This window comes from Callorhinus ursinus, unplaced genomic scaffold, assembly GCF_003265705.2.
Source record: "Callorhinus ursinus isolate GAN/ISIS: 27379988/994484 unplaced genomic scaffold, GSC_fseal_2.0 scaffold1, whole genome shotgun sequence".
Taxonomy (NCBI): Eukaryota; Metazoa; Chordata; class Mammalia; order Carnivora; family Otariidae; genus Callorhinus; species Callorhinus ursinus.
Genome location: NW_027397063.1, coordinates 144,872,927 through 144,888,180, shown reverse-complemented (window position 1 = coordinate 144,888,180; position 15,254 = coordinate 144,872,927). Strand labels below are relative to the sequence as shown.

General features: G+C 39.6%; 1 long non-coding RNA gene across 1 annotated transcript; it reads left to right on the top strand.

The window, feature by feature from the left end:
* The first annotated feature begins 1,916 nt into the window (after nucleotides 1–1,916).
* On the top strand, nucleotides 1,917–10,508 carry LOC141371553 (uncharacterized). Its single transcript, XR_012376599.1, has 4 exons — nucleotides 1,917–2,011; nucleotides 8,838–8,955; nucleotides 9,658–9,836; nucleotides 10,361–10,508. It is a non-coding gene; the product is annotated as an uncharacterized lncRNA (long non-coding RNA).
* Nucleotides 10,509–15,254: the final 4,746 nt, after the last annotated feature.

Genomic DNA, 15,254 nt, shown 5'->3' with positions numbered 1-15,254 from the left:
CCTGTGTTGTTCAAAAGTAAACTGTATAAAGTTTAAATGAAGAGTAAACTTTTGCTCCATTCTTTCCTTCCCCATCCCCCTGCCCTCCCCAAAGAAGCCATTTTCTACTTTTCAGTTATTTCTTGTGGTATGTACCTTCTTGTTTCCATATATCATCTTTATACAGCTATTTATTTATAATTTTGAGATATTTATTATCTTCCTACTTTGGAAGATGATCAATGTGTCACTTCGATAACTCCACACATTCTTATTCTTCTTTCTTCCTTTCTCTTAATACAATTACATGGACAATTTTGGCTAAATCAATCACTTGTCGTCAAGAATTATATAATCATCACTTTTACTTTTCTGAACCATGAGAATCAGCTTTCTTCCTGATCTTCCCATGCTGGAGTACCCTGGGACCCAGATCTTGGATCACTTCTCTCTGTTTATACTCACTCCTTCGCCCATCCTTATGGCTTTAAAAATTATCCAAATGTTTATGACTCCCAAACTTATATTGCCAGCCTTGTCTTCACTTGAATTCCAGGCTCCTGTCATCCACTGCTGACTTGACATTTCTATGTGGATGTCTGTCCAGCAGGCACCATATACTTGTCCAAAACAGAACCCCCTCTTCCCCTCCTCTCGAGCCACAACCTTCCCCATTCCAGGAAATGGTTCTTCTGTTCTTCCAGCTGGTTAGGCCCCCAAAACACCTCCAATTAAGATTCTTCTATGTAGGTAAGGGAGGGGCAAAATTTCTCTTGAGCCCTTAGAGTCTTGGTTCCCTTCAGCTTAGAGCAATCTTCATGCCGAAGGAGCCCATTTTGGCACCACCTGTCCATGGCTCCTATGGTTGTCTTTTCTTCCTGACTTTTGCCCTAAACAGCCTATCTAGGCTGCTCACTAGACTTGTGGCTTTTAAAGCTGATCCATTCTTGAGAGTTCTACTGGTATTTGTTGCTGATGCCTCTGTTTGCTGTAGCTGGAGGTTTGGCATCCTCAGCTCAGCAAGGGATTGGTCATTTCCTCTGATAGGCTCACCAGCACAACTCTCTTTGGTGTTGGAACAGGCTCTGATTGCAGCAGCATCCGCTGCCTTGCTCAGCCACCTCTGTTGTCTGGTATCCTCACCCTGGTCCTCGCTGTGGAGGAACCCACTGGCTACAACCATGCCACTGTCTGCTCTATCAAGGGCCTCCAAACCACACGGAAGCCAAAGGAAGTTTGGAGATCCAACAAAGGGTTTTTTTTTTTTTTTTTGCATGACCACTTCATCAATTTCTCATTTTTTATTTTCTAGTTAGTGCTGTTTGAATTCTATCTCAGAGATCTTTGTTGCACCCCAGGATTAAGAAGATATTCTATTTCTCTGTAGAGATTTTACAGTTTCAGTGTTTATGTCTGTCTAAGTCTATGATCTACTCCCTCCTTCTCACTCCACCCTCCACCCCCCAGATAATTCTTCAGACTAGAAAGGCCAGCCTTAGGGCTTCCTGCTTCCCTCTCACATGTCCTCGCCTCCCTCCCCTGGCACAGAACAGGCTCTATGGCCTCACATATCCAGATGCTCTCTGGATACGTATACAAGAGAGATAAAGGAATGGAGAATCTCTTCTTTCTTGCAATACTTCCTAGCTCTTACACTGTCCTGAGTTACTTTTATACCTGTTTTAGATGACACACAGTATTTTTCTTAACTCTATCCTTTTTATCTCTAGCTCTCATGAAGGCTGCCTCTTGCTCAGGGAAGAGACAGTGTACGCAAAAATTTAAAAGAGGAATAAGCTCATTGATGTATTTGAAAAAACCCAATCTTCATTACATGGAGGTTCCCAGCAATTGTATAATGCCTGAATTCTTCGGCAAGGAAGCTATCTGAAGGAGTGTTTGGAAACCTGGCTTCACAGACCGGAGGATGCGGTGGGATAGTAACATAGCTCAGTGACTAGAAACCTCCTGGTGGCAGTGGAGGCTGCGGCTGGGAGAACTGTGGCCGTGTTGGAAGGAAGGCTGGAATAAGGTCAGTGCTGGGGAGGGGGAGAAAAAGGAAAATAATAGTTTAATATTGGATTGGGGAAATGAGTGTGGTTGTAAGATAGAAAAACCCAGGAGCATGTTGGAAGAGACCAGAAACCTCACTTCTTTTCCATAATCAATCTAAATAAAGTTGTGTTTTCTTCTAATGTGTCAAAGGTTGATGCTGTCACGTTTATACTAGGAGACATTATAGTGCGGTAATATAGTCTTGTACTATTTGTAGCTAAAGAAGCTACCATGAATAAGGTTGAGGGCAATATATTTTATTATTCTTACTAAATGAAAATTTAGCTTCCTTAACCCATTTGTGCCAGAAATATTATCCATTTATTGAGCACTTTGTATGCACTAGATCTGTCAGTTATGAAGATGAATAAGACATTTCTTCAAGAAGCTTACAGTTTCATGAACAGCCCTGCAACATAGCTGGACAACAGTAAAATGTTATGCTAAGAGCTGTGATAGACACCTTCACAGACTATTCTAGCAGATTTCTGAAAGAAGGCACGAGTGCATAAAATCACTTGAGTCACATGACAATAAACGTGAGTTCATGGAGATTCTAAATTTTATCACCAAAATGAGTCAAAGCAGATGCTGGGAAGTGCATCACATAATAACTCCTTGGGGCAGTAAGTGTTATGTGGTATATATCCATGTATATAAATATATATAATATATATCCATGTATAACATATACACATATATGTATATATATCCATATATAACAAATATCCAACAAAAAAAAATCCATATAACAAATACCCAAGCCTTTGGAAGATTTTGAGTTGGTGAGGGAGTGATGAATACAATGCAAGATGTTCTTTCTCTGTGTGTAGATTAAAATCAGATTGAGAATGAAATTTGTTTCTGCCTTTCTAGAATCATGACAACAGAATTTCCCTGTAGTTCAGAAATATTTAAAAAGAACAATAAGACAGATTTTAATTCCCAGGTGCTTGCTTAGCAAGCACCATGCCAGTTAAGCACTGTTCTTGTGTCATTGTGCAGATCCCCAGTGGGCCAGAAGAGAAAGTTCTTAATTAGATTTCAGTGGTCCTTGTTTGCCAAGGTGCATTGTTTGGGGATAGCTGTTGAAGGATTGGCTAAGCATTTTGTTCCAGTTTTTGCCTCTCCTCTGTAGTATTCTGCTGAGATGTGACTCTCTCATGTAACTTTGCAGTTTCCTCTGACAACAGGTTAAGTTAGTCTGCCCCTATCATATGCAGAGCCTGATGAATGTCAAGGGATGAGACCAAATTAATTCAACAGGTGGCAGAGAACCCTGGGGGAGGAGAAGCCTGCTCCACACGGATATGCTAATACAGATTTCAGTGCATGATTATCATTCTGCAGTTCAGGAATAATTGAATTTGCATATCCCCAATGTTTAAGAATTGATTTCCTAAATGAGGAAATCTGGGGCATAATGACCATGTGCCTATGCATCACTGCACATTATTTCAGGATCCAAAGGAATCTGCAGAGAGTAAATTACTTAGTCCCCTCGGATAGATGGAATTTTCATGTTATCTTAGGAAAGCTGTGGGCATTTTTTTCTCCTAATCGAGTGGAATCATTCTCTGTTCTAAACATAGGATCAGAAGTGCCTTGGAGGCTGCTGGGAGGGTAAATAATTAGCTATCTTACTGCCTAGAGAAATAGCTTAGAGGTTTTTAGAGACTCTGCACAAATGGACTGGGATATTATGCAAAATTAGTTTTGGTTATACTCTAATTTATCTAACTTAATATAATTATTGAGAAAAGCAAACTGTGGACAGTTAGGAGTAAGGAATCAAGAGCCTGCGCAAAGGAGATTGGGCATGAATGTTCTACTAAAGAGATAATGATAATTAGATATGACTGGATTTATTGTTGCCTCTTAACACTGCACATATAGGGTTTGCCCTATATCTATCCCACTGGGATTTCAGTTGTGTCTTCATTATTCAGAAAACCTTATCTTTAGTAGGATAAAAGCCCTGTAAGTAAAGGTAAATAATTGTGTAACATCATCATATGCAGCCAGCTTTTTCAAATACGATTGAACTTGATATGCTACCTATTTTTTTTTTGAAACCCCAGACTTGGGCAGAAAATAACAAAACCAGAACTCTGAAGCAAGATGTTATGCTGTGGAAGACATATTTGGAGGGATAGAAGTTTTAGAGGGATGTTTATAACAAGGCTGGTTCTCCCCCAGGCCTGGGTCAGCTGACTCTAACAGTAATTTAAGGAAACATGAGAAGGCATATTATGGGCTGTGTAGGACATTTGGTATCTTTTGTGACTTTTAAACTTATTAGTCATAGGCCTCTGTATTGGAGGAGCCATGAGAAGTAGGTTTTGAATGGAATGGAGATGATAAAACCTGAAGGTGTTGGAACATTTGATTAAGTCATAAGTTAACAGAAAATGGCCCTTGAGACTGGCTCACTGAAAAGTAGCTCAGGTTGGGTGGACGACTAATGGGGTTCCATAATTAATATTTCCATGGGGCTTCAGTCATGTCAGCACCAGCATCTGTCTTCTCTCTTATGAAGCACAGAAATATGTGTCATTTGGCTGAGAGGCTGTATTCCCAAAATCTATGTGGCATATTCTTTCTCTAGGAGTTCAAACTGCCAGTTGAGAGCTGATCCAGTTACTGGGCACAGGACCTGCTGAGGAAGCTAGTGGCATTCACATTAGGAAAGGTGGGAATGGGTAGAGAGTCTGAATAAACACCTGGATCCCAGAACTCACTCTGCAAGTGAGGAAATTAAAGACCTAGGGTTTTCAACAACTTGCAAAAGTCCACCACATAAAACCGTGTAAGATTTAGAGGTGGCTGGGGAGGCAAAAAAAACAAAAACAAACAAACAAACAAACAAAAACCCAAAAAAACAAAACAAAACAAAACAAAAACCCCAAAAAACTATGTTAGATTTAGAGTTTGAATCCAACTCCATCAGACTCTAAAGTCTGGCCTCTCCCATTTTAATGCACTGCCTTTATTAAAATGGCAAGGCTGCACCCAAAGCTCTACTTTATCACTGAGAGCTTTCAGAACTTGTGAACCTCTTCATTTGGTGGCTAACAGCCATCCTGGAGTAGGCTATGTTTCCGTGAAGTCTTCCTCAGACCTAGGTTGTTCTAAAGGAGCAAGTGCTCATCATTCAACATTTGTATCTACCATGTGTTGATTACTGCTCTCTTGACTTTTGGGAGGGCCCAAATTGGAACGTTTCTGTTGAACACGTGAGGAAACAAAGTCGAAGTGAACAGCCTAAGTCTGCATAATGCACCTAGTTTACAAAGAAAATATGTCAAGTATTATAGTAGGTCTTAGCATATTTTTGTCTCCAAATTCTAGCAGATTGCCTCACTGACAATTTTAGTCTTAATGGTAAAAATAATAATATCTATTGCTTACAGGTAGGGAAAGAAACTTGTCCAAAGTCAAATATCTTGTCACATGGGAGTCTTCTTACTCTAAACTCCAGATTCTACCCATTGATTTATTAAGATGAGACTCTTTATGTTTTTATTCATTGACTGCCAGCCACACTGTAAACCAGTCAGTTTGCTCTGAACGCAGGGGCAGTAAATTGCAAAAATAAATGACCACAGTCCCTAACCCCTGTCTGCAACCAATGTCCTTTGCAATATGACTTTGCATTTCGTCCCATCAAAGTGTGAAATCTTTTTTTCTTCCTCTTGAATCTGAACTGACAATGTGACTTTCTTTGATCGATATAATGCAGCAAAATGACGCTGTGACAATTGCAAACCTAGGCCTCAAGAGGCTTTGCATGCTTGTGATAGCTTTCATGTTGCTGTGTGAATGAGTCTGAAATAGTCTGCTGAAAAACTCCCAAGGTATCCTGCTGAGGGCATCCTAGTGTAGCTAGTAACCAGTCAATCTGGCAGCTGATTACAGATGCATGACAGCCCAACCAAGACCAGAAGAATCATCCAGATAAACCCAGCCCAAATTACTGACCTGCAGAAGTGTGAGCTAAATAAAGAGATATATTTTTAAGGCACTAAATTTTGGGGTGGTTTACTATGCCTCAAAAGTTAAGTGACTCAGCAGGGTGCTCCATATTGTCTCTTGGATTTTTTGCTACCTCTATCTCTGGTTCCTTTTCTATCTTTCACCATGATTACTGAAGGATTTCTTTCTTTCAGAGATATCTATCCATTAAAATTTGATCTCACTTCAAATGTGTTCAAAGTGTATCGTTGAAAACAAGTTGGAGCAGGGGAATGCCCAAGATTTGAGTCTCTTATGTATGTATGTATGCATGTATTTATTTGTTTACTTATTTATTTACAACTCTGCTCAACTGAAGTTTAGGTAGAGAGTCCTTCCTCTAATTGATTTGCCAATTACCTCTAGTTGCAGTGGCAAAGTGATTCTTAGAAAGCAGAGAGATCATAAAAGAAAGAGTGTTTCAAGTGTCACAGAATGACATGTTTAGAAGTGATATTATGTGCCTGCTTACTCTGTGCTGGTTGTCTCCTAAGATAGACAGATGGATAGGTAGAAAGATAGAAGATGATAGACAGACAGATAGATGGATAGTTGTACAGAGTATAACTCCAGGTGTGGGAGAATACATTTTAGAATCATGTAGTTGTATAATCATAGGCACTCTGATTATACTGAAATAATTGAGGTTTTTATCCAACAGCAAGTCACAGTGAACAGGTGATGTGATAAAAGCCTGAGCAGTGCATTTCTATTTTTCATTTGTTTCTCTAAAAGTGGACAGTAAAATCAATGAAAGCAAGTGACTATATCCTTTACTTAAAAATGCTTGTAGCATTAAGTCATTCCTGGCTTGGGTAAGAACATTCACAGATGAAGGCAAATTTCCTATGAGGTCATTTGGAAAAAAGGGAATATCCGACTTGGCTTTATTTATTATTTATTGACTTAGCTATTTATTTATTCATGCATTTATTAAATACATATTTACTGAGTGCCTCCACTGTCTGCTAAGTACTGAGAAAACAAAGAAAAGTAAGATATAGTGCCTAATAGAAAGTCACTTATAAAATGGTATAGAATACATTGTTATATGTGGTAAGTAAAATAAGAAAGAACAAAATATTATATGAGCAAGAGGTTAGTTTGGCCTGTGGAAAACCAAGATATAAAGATTATATACTATTAGATGTAACATTTTAATTGTCATTTCGTCCTGAACTTCCTGATTCATGGACCTTAAAAAAAATCTGACTTAAAAAAAAAAATCACCATATGTTTATCTTTAGTTTAGGGTATAAGCCATCTCCTCTAGATCAGTGACCTGAGTTGCAAGATGTTATTTCCCAGCTGGTGTTGTGACTGACCTTCCAGTAGGTCACGTTGTATGACGCAAGCTGTTTCTGGAAGATGGGGTACATTAAATAAAATTAAATCCCATGGGCATCAGGTTATTGTTTTTGTTTTTGTTTTATTCATTTCATTATAGTTTTTGATTGGAAGCATCATTTGCATGATACCATATTAATGTTATAAGACTTTTGGATGATGCTGGCAGAAGCATTATTTATCAGGTAAAGAAAATTTGAGTCCAATTTACATGTTATTTAGAATGAGAACAAATTACTGGCTCTTCTATGATTGAAAATGTAATCACCCCGCAACCAGGAGACTAGCTGAGCTTCTCAGAGTTTGGTACCATATTTAGGGCTGCTGAATGGTTACTACTGTTGGTGAAGTAGAGTAAATCAGACACTGAACAAAGGTGATATCCAGTTGAGGTTGGGAAGAAAGACAATCTTGTTGTTTGTTTGTTTGTTTGTTTTTGCCTTTGTACAGTCACCATCTCTGTCACTATGGCTACATTTTGAGACCCTCACTGGGGAACTTGGGCTGGTTGATAGAACTTGGTTAACTGAAAGACTTGAATAAGGCCTCTTGTTAATTAAGAGCCTCTTCTACAGTGGGATCCCGAGGCCCATTTACAAGGTTGATTTACAAGTGGCACATTAACATATATTTTCCTCAAATTTCTTTGTCAGCAGTTTTCTAACCTTGTTCCTTCCAAGGACACGACCCTGCATTCAGAGATCTGGGTGGATCATCACTTTAGCATCTCTCTCCTTCCAGTCCAAGTGGAAAATTTGTTATAACCCTTAAACTTCTGCCTACTAGGGCTATTTCCCTTTCCTCAACTCTTTCCTGCCAGTCCCCTTAGTGTGGTTATAATGCCAGAGCCATCTACTCTCCCCTGGTACTAGCCTGTTATACAGAACTTTCCATACATTACGATTTTTTCCCCTCTTAAGTCAAGTAGTTATAGAAGAGTTTCTCAATCTAGGCACCATTGATATTTTAGGTCAGATAACTTTTTGTTGTGGAGGAACTATTTTTTGCATTTTAGGATATTTAGCAGCATCCCAGACCTGTACCCACTAGATACCCATCACATACCTTCCCCCAACTGGTGACAACCAAAAGTGTCTCCAGACATTGCCAAACATTCTTGGGAGTGGGAGGCAAGATTACCCTCAGTGGAAAATCACTGCAGTGGGGTGACAATGCAAAATTGTTTGGCTAGGACAGTCTTGTTTTAGGCCTGTTGTCCTGGCCTACTTTTTAGCTCAAAAGTGTCCTGGTTTATATGATAAATTACAGTTGCTCTAATCATAAGAGACTCCCCATGAGATCAAAAGTGTGGGTTGGTGGAGGGGCGGTTGTGTGCCAAGAGAAGACATGCTGTGTGTGTGAACCATCTGCTCATGCAACTTTCTTAAGCTTCAGGAACTGTTTGGGTCCAGTCCCATATACACCTTTTCCACCTGATAAAGGAGCATTGCTATGTGCATCTGACTTCATGGCTTGGAGCTGCTCGATAATACAACCCATGATGTCGATCTCAGTTTTGAATGGGCACATGGATAAGCATCAACCCTAGTATGAGAAGAGGTGAGTGTTTTCCAAAGTAATAGTTACTTTGTAAAGAATACACAGGATTTTTATCCATAAAAAATCTTAAGAAATGTAATCTTCCCATCAGAGTTGTCACAAGCTCTAGACTGCATCCTCATCTACCACAGATTTCAAGCATAGTGGAATCAGCTGGGTTGTGGATGCCAAGTGGCAGAGCTGCCTGCATTACAACCTGGACCAGCTGGATAGCTTCCTCTTGCTCTTCCTCTTACTCACTTGAAGCAGAAATGTTTATAATAACCTGGTAAACAGATTGGAAAAGCTCAACCAAATATGGTATATGTTGCCTGTAAAATCCCCGAAAGATTTCATTGCCTCTTTCTCAGTAACAGGGGATGCAAGATTCAGGAAGCGTTCACCTAAGACAGTATATGCCAACATGCTCCAGATCACTGGATCTCCAGAAATTGAAAGCATTCTGTAATTCTCTATTTGTAAAGGATTCATCTCCTCACCACTGTCATGCAAGGGTTTCCAAGACATTTGCTATAGTTGCTACTTTTACCTTTCTACTCTCAGTAACGTGATGAACCAGCATGATATATCTGGGATGGTCAGAAGATCAAAGTCCTAACAAATTAAATTGTGAAACAGATATAGAACACTGAAATCATGCTAAGTCTGAAGGGTAAAGTTGATTAGCTTTTTCTGCTAGATTCTGGTATCTCTTCTTTTTAGGATAAAGAGAAATAATTGATTCGATTAATAGCTGTATACTGCCACTGTGGATTATGATTTCCTCCACTAAGCAGATCATATCTAGCAAACCAGCTTAAATGGAGTCATTACCTAATTAAACATATGACTACTAATTGTCATCCTCAAGGATTCATCCATCTTCTCTACTAGCCAAATTGGTAAGTTAAACGGCAAGGTGAAAAGAATCAACACTAAATCTCTCAAGTCTTGAATTGTGGCAGATTCTTCTGTGATTTCCTCAGGGATGCCATTATATTTTTGGTTTAGCATTTGGGTATAGAAAGTGAGTTTTAGAAACTTTCATTCACCTTACTGCTAAAATAAACCTATTTCATAAGTCAGATCACAATTAGGATTATGCCAGTTGCTGAGGCTATCTAGTCTAGAATACACTTGGGAACCAAGGAAATATACATGATTTAGATGAAGAACCAGCTAGGACTAATATGAGGTAGACTCAAGTCACAATCCATTCAATACTTGACCTCTATAAAGCCCTCATTATTTCCTATGACATTCTAGGTCCCTAGGGATTAGCTTTGATTTAAATTGAACTTCTAATAACCTCCCAATGTCTGGGTAAATCTCTACTCAATGCCCACTTAGCCTGGTTAATGGCCCCAAGGCCCTTTGAAGAAGGCTATGAGGAATATTCATGATAAGTACCTGTTTGTTTTTGCAGAATCCTCCCTCAAGGATACCCTGCTTTCTCTCAGTTCAAAGACATCTGCATCTGGGAACTAACTCAAGTGTAAAAGGGTCTTATCATGAAGGCTCTGGTATTGCCTTTGTTAGGCATAGAAGTTGAAGGTTATAAATCTCAAACAGAACGTTGGTGAGCCCATCCTTTCCTGTCATATAGAACACCATTATCAATTAGCAATAACCATATATTCCTGTGGGTCAGACCATTGTGATCATCAGTTTGCCCTACTGCTGTTTCTTTCAGCCATGTACAAATTTTTTTCCTCAGGCAGTTATAACCTGCTAAATGGTTATGCCATTCTAGCATCCTGCAGCCCTACTGAAGGCCAAGTGGTCAATTTCAAAGTCAGCATCTCTTACCAACAACTCCAAGAATATTCAGTAGTAATGCTGGTTTTCTCCTCTCCAGTTTCTCAAGTACTTGACAAAGGGAGTTTCTTCTGCTCCCTTTTGTAGGATTTTGTAGAATGCATTTAGGAGTGAGTGGACAGTTTGTATAAAATAAACTTACTCTAAAATTCCTATCTCCCAACTCTTTTTGATAATTAAATGTTAATTTTATCAAAGCTATCGATATAAAAATTTTAAATCCAAAGAGTATGAAAAAACTTATGACAAAAATTAGGTGTTTTTTGTTGAAACTTCCTTACTCTTTATTTCTTCTCTTTTCGGGATTGAATCATCTTTTCAGTCTGGTGAAGCAAGGTTAGAAAGGAAATAACAGGGGCACTGCACTCCTCCCATCCCATTCAAAAACAGTCTGCTCAGCAAGCCACCGGCCACCATTGCTGGGTGCACCACAGGAGGTATGGCCACACACTGACTGCAGGCACTGCTGAGCTCTGCTGGCAAGACCAATTACTGCCTTGCCATTTGAGTTCAACCATACATAGCAGTCTAAGTGACTAATTTCAAACTGTCCCTGTGCTTTTACATCTACCCTAGGGATTCAGATTCACAGGTGAGAGCACCGGACAGGCCAGGTTTAGGATATATGTCTACATTGTGTGTGCTAGAGAGTGGTGATCTGGAACTTATAACAGGGATGGAAAGACCCTGTTTTCAACTTGTTTTGAGATACTGGCTGGGAAGCAATAACAATGTATATTGACAATAAAAAAGTAACTACATGCCTTTCCTTTTTTTCCAGGTTCCCCACTGGCTAGGTAGAAATGTGAAGACAAATTAATCAGGTTTGATGGTTATGAGTCCCTTTTTCTTGTGCTAATGATTAGTGTGAGCCTTGAGAAGATAGGAAGTCTTTACCCCTGCAACGCTGATTATGCTGCAATCTGAGCTTTAGTAGGATGGGTTTCACCCAGTGTTTGGGAACAGCTACACATTTCCTGACTGGAAGAACTTGACACCAACTCAGACCTTCTTTTTGGTTATTCTCACTTTCCAGAGAAAGGTGGCTGGTCAGGGCAGGTCTGGGCCCATGGCCATGAACGCCTGGATGGGATTTGAAGACATTATTGACCATAAGTCACCTTGCTATCACCAAATAATCTAGACATTTTTCTTGGAGCTAAATCCAGGAAGGCAAGTGGCATATGTATTGGCTTTGTCTCCTGGCTCTTATTATACTCACCACTGAGGCATATAAAGAAACAGAAAGAGACTTAGAGTCTAACGGCTGTTTGGCTTTAAACATTTTTTATTTTCTAATTGAATTAGAGTAAAAACAGTAGTTAAAATATACCCTTGGCTGTTGTCATGAAAATCACAGTAACAAATTAGCCAAAAATAGCCAATTTTCTGTGGTTTCCAAGGAGACAGCCACAATTGTCATCCACCAATCAGTGGCTCATCCTCCCAGGGGACATTAAAAGGAAACTGTGGGGGCATCTGCGTGGCTCAGTCGGGTAAGCATCTGCCTTTGGCTGAGGTCATGATCCCGGGGTCCTGGGATTAAGCCCCATGTCCAGCTCTCTGCTCAGCAGGAAGCTTGCTTCTCCCTTTCTCTCTTCCTCTGCTTGTCACTTCCCCTGTTTGTGCTCCCTCTCTCTGTCAAATAAATAAATACAATCTTTAAAAGGAAACTGTGGAAGGGGAAGGGACAGAGGGAAAATTTTTCTTGCTAAATTTAAGTTAGAAGAAAAGGGGAAGAGTTCTGAAGCCCATTGTGTTGGTTCTTTTCAGATTGGTGTAAGGAAGATGGCTGAACTGATTCTGATCCCTCAGAAGACCTCAGGGGCTCTGTTTCTGTTTTAAAGAAGAGTCAAGTGGTCCTCTAACTCATGGGACCATATGACCCTTATCCTCCCCTGTCTGATTTTAGATTTTATCTATCAGGTCCTTTGCCAATAGTCTCTTATCTAATCTTCGTAAGCACCGAATGAGGATGTGTTAGACACTTATTTTTTTGTATTTTTTGGCAATAGTGGTCTGACTTCCTTTTAGGAAATTACCTTTTCCCCACTTTATACTATCCAGGTAGGCAGTAAATTAAGACTACCTTGCCAGAGTGGGAATGTGAATCAAATTAGGCCATTCACAGTTAATTCTGGGTAGATAAATCTTCAACTGAGCTATAAAATGACTGAAAACCATAAGAACTACTTGCTTTGTGGAAATTCTGGATGAGGCTACAGTGTTCTTTCTAACTTGCCCACAATGTTATCTTGTTTCCTGTGCCCCTTTGTTAATCCTGTAAATTATTAATTTCCTTCTAACAAGTGTCCACTTTAGCTTACATTAGCCAGAATGTAAGCTAAATAATACCAAGGGTTATTATTCTCATTTTTAATTTAGGAAAACTGAGGCTCAGTTAAATTAAATCCTTTTTCCAAGGCTAGTGAGTTAATATGGAGTCTGGATTCAAACTCAGATCTGCTCTGCCCCCCCTCCCCAACACCCACACAATTTCTTTTTATCTGAATAAGTAAATTACCTCCCTGACTATACCCCAAGTCAAGGACTCCCTTTCAAGAGAGGAATCAAGTGGTGACTCCTAAGGAGAAAATTCTCATTCTTCACACTTTCCCTTTTTTGAGGTGTTGAGTCTTTTCACATACTTGGTGATTTTTTTCTCTTTCTATTCCTTCCATCTGGGTGAGAGAGGCTGACGATGGTTGTCTCATGCACTAGGATCAGATACAGTTTTTTCAGGATGTGCAAATGTCTCTCTTCCTTTCTCTACCCTCCCCTTCTCCTGTTCTTTTCTTTCTTTCCTTTCCCTTTCTTTTCTTTTCTTCCTTTCTCCTAGAGTCCTTGGGGCATCAGAAGAGAAGAATAAATAGGGATGCTTAATATGATGAATGTTGGTGCATTTTAGGAGATACAGCTCTGTGAAGTAGGTGGCCTGGTCTTCTGCTGTGGTAGGTATTTCCTCACCTCCATCCTATCCAAAGGCTCTTTTCAGAGCCATAAAAAATAAAAATTAAAAAAAAATGAAGAATGTTGGAAAGAACATGGGTTGGGAGGAAGGAAGAGCTAGGTTTTAATTATAGCTCCACTAAGTTCTAGCTTGTTATTAGGAGAAATCTCTATCCAGTTATGGGAAATTTCAATTTGATGAATTTTTGTTTCCAACTTAGAGAACCAGGAGGATAACTGTATTTGGAGGGAGACAGCTCACATGTCTAACTGTACATCTGGTCTGCTTGACATCACAGAACTTCTTGGGGCTGTTATTGCCTTTCCAAATGCACTCTGTTACTTGGAAGAACCTGCATTCGAAGCCACTTCCCTGCTCATGCAGACCTGCCTCAGATCGGCTGCAAGTATGGGTAATGAATACTCTTTAGTTTTTGAGCCAGATGAACCTTGGCACCCAGAGTAGAGACTCCAAAGAACTCTGAGATTTGTTCCTCAAACACATGCCCTGTGTTCCCAATATGAGCCAGGAGTGTTAGTGAGATCTCCGTGGGATCCCTTCATGCCCTCTCTATATACTACCTGTACTATCCCCCTTTGCAGTGGGTGAATGGCAGCCTGGTAGGGATATTCTCCTTTGCTTTTCCTGCTGAAATTCATTTCAGCTTCAGATAAATGGATAACACCCTTCACTAATCCTGGAGCAATATATAATATGTTGGATTTATTTCAATGAATAAAGCTGTGAGTTAAATATTTGGGTTTAGGTCACTTAGGTATTAATGATATGCTTCCTAATCCAGAGTTCTTTGGTGGTGGTTGTTGTGGCTTTCCCCACTTAGAGAAACAGATATCTTTATATGCATGTGAAAGAAACTAAAACATGACTTGCTGTTCAATGAATCCTTATTTTCCTGTTTTTTTTTTTCTTTCTCTCACTGTCCTTACCCATGATGTGGGTAGAAGAAACAGGACATCAGGCTAGAAGAAACAGGAATACTTAAAGTATACATAAGGAATAGCATGGAGGACATTAGGAGAAGGAAGGGAAAAATGAAGGGGGGGGAATTGGAGGGGGAGATGAACCAGGAGAGACTATGGACTCTGAGAAACAAACTGAGGGTTTTAGAGGGGAGGGGGTGGGGGGATGGGTTAGCCCGGTGATGGGTATTAAGGAGGACACGTACTGCATGGAGCACTGGGTGTTATATGAAAACAATGGATCGTGGAACACTACATCAAAAACTAATGATGTACTGTATGGTGACTAACATAACATAATAAAAAAGATAAAATATACTGAAGTAGAAAGAGCATGAGTTTTAAAACCAGACAGAGGAAGGGTTAAAATCTAGCTCTACTTATTTCTAGCTTGTTGTTGGGCAAAATTACCTTCCCTTTATGAGGAGCAGTGTTCTAGTATATTCTACTGTAAATGGTGATAATATGTACCTTTTAGTATTATTGTTAGTGATGAGTGGTATTTATTATTGTATATTGCACAGAGTAAGCCCACTACATAGTAGACTCCATAAGTCAAGCCCAAAATTTAT